The sequence below is a fragment of the Sinocyclocheilus anshuiensis genome, unplaced genomic scaffold (genome assembly GCF_001515605.1).
Source record: "Sinocyclocheilus anshuiensis isolate Anshui unplaced genomic scaffold, SAMN03320099.WGS_v1.1 scaffold1878, whole genome shotgun sequence".
NCBI lineage: Eukaryota > Metazoa > Chordata > Actinopteri > Cypriniformes > Cyprinidae > Sinocyclocheilus > Sinocyclocheilus anshuiensis.
In genome coordinates, this window is record NW_015547722.1 from 144,781 (window position 1) to 150,191 (window position 5,411).

The 5,411-nt window shown below is 36.5% G+C and overlaps 1 pseudogene; it reads right to left on the reverse strand.

Moving 5' to 3' along the window:
- Window positions 1-5,411, reverse strand: part of LOC107704227 (V-type proton ATPase subunit S1-like) — an 8,848-nt pseudogene that overhangs the window by 2,089 nt on the left and 1,348 nt on the right.

The window sequence follows — 5,411 nt, forward strand, 5'->3', positions numbered from 1 at the left end:
AAGAGAAAGGAAAATTTGAAATCGCATCATATGACCCCTTTAATATAGCAAATGTTTATTATAGACTTTAAACCATGGGAACCATGAAGTAGTTGTCTTTGGTTTCATTGTTTTAGAACCTACCTGGAAGTCATGTAAAGAGATCTGCCAGTCGTTGGCGTTGTCCTTGTCTGAGTGAGGTGACAGCTGAGGGTAGCGGGAACTGCTCACGGACTCGCAGCGGTACGAGTATTCGGCTGGGGCATAGATGTAACGGCTGCCATTGAACGTGGCAGTTTTCCCATCATACTCCAGATGAACCAGATCTGCGTGCACATGTAAATGCGAAAATTAAACGCTTACATGAGCTTAAAAGAATGGTAATTCAGGATGTCTTCGTAGTTCAAAACCAACCTGTATTTCAAGAGAAAATTGTGGTTCATGAACTGCCAACATATACATTTATACGATAATAGCATAGCACTTTAATTGTCTAATACACTGTTGTCTTGCCATGCTGCCTACTGTATACTGAACACATCAAAGTGCAAGTTTCAAATCCGTTTGTCCTGTGGTTATAAGTTTTGCAGGTCCATGAAGAATGGGAGTAACAGAAAGGAGCACAGATTCACTGTCGGAGCATCATTGAGTCACTCATCCAGTGTAGACACAGTGTAACCCCTTCTGTCTCCAAAATTAAACCCTATACCAGGGGTTCTCAAAGTTTACATTCAAAGGTCCCAATCTGAATTATCATCAATGTCAAAAAGGTCCGAAATAATCGTTATTACAAAACTTGTTTTTAATAAACATAGATTATAACTTTATATAACAATTCAACTTTATATATGCTTAATTATCATATTCATGAAGTTATCAGGTCGTACTCGTGTTTACAAATATTAACCATGGTTTTACTACAAATAAAACAAAAAAAAAAAACATGGTTACTAGAGTTAAACCATGGTAACCACAAATAAACCATGGTCTTGCTACACTAACCATAGTTTAACCATGGTATTTGTAGTAAAACTGTGGTTATACAAAGTCTAATCAATATGCCAAAAAAACATGGTTACTACACTTTTACTATAATAAAACCATGGTTATTTTAACTCTCTGAACTGTAACAGTAGGCTACAGCATTTAATACAACTAATGCCCAATAAAGCCGTTCTCGTTTACAAATTTTCTGTTTCTGAAATAGTACTTCAGTGTAACTTGCAGTCACTTCAACTGAATTACTAAAATCTTGAATTAGAACCGCTGTTATACAGCAGTGAATATTACTTTATTATATATATCATGCAGCACAAACGTCCGTCTGTGTAACAAACCATGTGCATATTTACAGACGAACTACATTCATGTTCATATGCCCAGACAGTCAACAGTGAGAGGTTTTTGGAAATGCTGTTTTGTACTCCTTCATTCACAAGTCTGCTGTGGTTCGGTCCATTGAATGTCAAGAAAGACGAGCTGCGAAGCCGCTGACATCCGGACCGGAGTCCAGACATTGAGAAGGGCTGCCCTATACCCTCATTTACTATTCCCTACATTATTCCACTGATATAGTCTACTAAATGAGTAAATGGAAACAAGTGAATCTGAACAAGCCATCTTCTGACACAAAGAGGGAATGGACTGCTTGCACTAAACTAGCGAGCCGTACTATTTGAAAAAGGATGCAAATCGAAAAAATTGTATACGCATTTCTTTTTTAATGATTCTGAATCTAAATTATACATTAAAATGTTTAAATCAAAATTAAAAAATAAGAATAAAAATTAAATTAAAAAAAATTTAAAAAATACTATTTGTTTTTGCATATGCACAAGTGCACGTGTGTGCACTAGACACAGGACGCTCACCGCAAGCAGGTGTGCGTGATTTGCGCAAGCGGTTTAATGCACTTGAACCTCTAAATTTGCAATTGCATCTTATGCATCTTAATAAATCTAAACACAGTCAGTTATGTCTTAAGGACAGGACAAAACATCTGATACATGCAAACAGATCTTTGCATTAGTGTGAATGAATGCATTCAATTATGATAAGAATTATTACTGCCAGAATCAGAATCAGATCATGAGGTGCCAAACAGTGTATGATACAAGAGTATACAGAGCGATTTAAAACATAGCCCCCTTCTTTGCTCGACTGTGAATGGTCCAAACCCTGAAGGCCAACCTCCACAGGTCAGATTTTCTATGAAGGGTCCACACGCACTCTACTGAATCACAATGATCAACATGACAGAGTATGTTTACATATCAATGGCTATTTAGTATGGAGGGGCACTGTTACTATTTTCACATGGATGGCCAATCATAAAGCAGTAATAGTCTTAAAGTTTATAGTCATTTCATCTAATTCTCAAAAATGGGTGGAAAATTGGCATGATGATGATAATGACTAACCTAAAACTAGCATTAGAAGTGGTTTTTAGGGGACAAATAAAATCCTGAAGAAAATGTTCACTTTAACATAAACCTCACATGCAGTTGAGCACTATTTACCGGGAGTGCGTCTCATTGCACGATGATCCAGACAGGTTGGGTTCCACACCTTCACCGAAGGTTTTGGGGGCAAGGTCATGCCTCTCCCACTTTCCTGAGCGATACTGGCTGACCACCAGCTTCTCCGCCCACAAGAGGATGCAGGTGGAGCCCTTCTCCTTAAACTCCAAAGGTGGGTTCGTAGCGGTAGGCTCCTCACGACGGGACTGCAGTAGGGATCGTGACCAGACTGAGTGCACAGCTGGAGACGCCTCCTCTATCACCTGAGACAAACACAAGCCACCTTAAACTCCTACATCGGTTTGATATAATCACACAACCTCCCATTGAAAATGTAAAGCAGTGGGGCAACTTGCCTAATTAATATATTAAACCTGTGAAAACTTATTTGGTAGTCTTGTGTTGACAAATTAATCTCTTTTGAATTCGAAACTGTCCATTTTACGTGGGCACATTTTCGAATGTGACTCATCCAACCAGATATTACAGAGGGAACTATTCCTTTTAAATTATTAGTTTTATGTTTTAGTTTTTTGTTTTCTACTTTATGTTGCGTGTTAAGCTTTAAATTGTTTGTTTACGTTACATTATTAAGATCCAAATAAAAAAAAAAAAAATCATCAACTGAGACAAAGTAACTTACATGAAAAGTATTTAATTAAACTAAATAATTTACAATATATGTTATTTAGCATATAAACCATTTTCGGTTGAATTTCCAGTAAAATTTAAATCACTTCAATGTATATCGTTACACTCATATAAAATCACTCATATTTCAATTTTGGTTTGATTTTGGTCACACTAGCCACCCCTACCTGAAGGTGTGTACGTGCATACAGGATAGTTGCAGAGAAGTCTTACCCTTGAGGGCCAAAGTGCAGTAAACACTGCAGTATACGGCACAGACTGAGCTTTCATGATGCTCAGCACCTGACCAATCACCTCATCTACAGCAAACAACATAATGCCATTCATTTGCAGGAAAACACTTCATTGTATTAGTATCTTGGCTTGTTTTACAATAATAATAATTGTTAGAGCACAAGGCTTTTGATACTTGGTGATGTTTGAATATGACACGTACCGTTTCCGCTGAGCACTTCTTTAGTAGACATCATATCGGCCCTGCAAGAAAAAGACATCTTACAGTCCTCATAAGATCAAGAGTTCCTTTTCAGGTTTTAAGAAGGTCCCAAAAGTAAGGGATTTTCATCTATTCACCCTGTATTACTTTATGTGTTTCCAAATTCAAAATGAGATTTTATAAAAAGAAATGCTCACCCGACAAATGGAAAACAATGGCTGTGTTCAATTGCATACTATACTACCGTCACTTTAAATTTCTGTCACATGGTGAAGAAAATTCTAAAAGACAGAAAATAAAATTCCGTTCTTGGATTTTTCAGCCCTGCCTCTCTCATCCTTTTTACTATGTGGATTTCAAAAGACACTTTATCTCTATTTCTACCATTCACTCACTATATCCAAGATAATTATCCATGGTAACATACACACTGGCTACAATTAATGGTTTTATTATTTTTTTTATCATTCATTATTATTTCATGCGTTTAATCTCATGTCACTGCTGTAATAATTTCTGTCACAATGCATATCCTATTGCCTTAAAATATAGTTAGATCCCAAAAATATCCCACATAGTTTGCTCTTCTAACTGTGCTTATTTGCATCATTGGTTGCAGAAGGTGGTAACAGATGAGAAATCTAGTTATATCTTCTTCATGCATTTCAGCATTTACAGCATAAAAGACTTTGTAAATAAACTTTATTTAATAAATATGTAAAAGAACCAAAGTTTTTGGAGAAGATAACTGGATGGCACTCACTGAACAGCATTAATGAGGTCATGTGACAACGCAGCATAGTACAATTTGAAACAATATCAAATTGCATAATGTATCAGTTCATATACTATTTAAAGTAAATCTGTAGTCAGTGTACAGTATTGATTTCATTCTGAACTCCAGCCAGTGTCAGAGATTTGATTACCCGCCGCTGTAAGGGAGGCGGAAGACCAGCAAGGCAGCAACAGAAGCATTGAGGCGGAGTTGAGCAAGCGTGTCTGGGTTCATGTAGAGAGGAGCCGCATCAATCTGGTTCTGGAGCAGTGTAGAAACCAAAGCAGTGGCAGACGATGATACCGATGGCAACCATAAGGAGGAGGAGGACAGCAGAGCCGCCTGCGAACATGCCACAGTCATACATCAACAAAACCTGAGAGCTGCTTTTGAATCTTTGAGCTAACAAGCGAAACAAGTGATTTCAACTGAAATTACTGAGAAAACAAAAACTGAAATCTCAGTTAATACCAACAAACAACTTCGTTTAAGTCGACTAAAGTCAAAAACATAAGAAGTAATAAATATCATAAATAGTGATAGATGGAAAAGACATCAACATACCTCAAGATTTTGGAAGACACTATCCTGTTTGTTTCCAAAGACTCCTCCATACAATGTGAAGTCATCAACACTCAACTGAATGAAACACAGAGAATTCAGCCAATAAGATTAGCACTACCTCAACTAGCAATACAGATTGTTGTCTTCAATAAAACCCATCAGGAACATTTAGAAATGTGTATCTATTAGAGATATTGTGAAATTATAGTATCTCTCTATCTCTCTCGATGTCTGTCTCTCTGGCCTCATTTACAACTAGTATTAATGTATTCTGTAATGTGAGTTAAACACAAGTGGACAAAGCAAACCGTATATGCTTAGAATGTTTTTTTCTCGTTTTATTTTCTTCCTTTTGTTTTCATTTAATTTTGTCTTTTATCAACAGGCGACACACTGACACATTGATGATATGTATGCAAAATCTGTCAAGAAATGTATTATATATATATATATATATATATATATATATATATATATCTATAGTCAT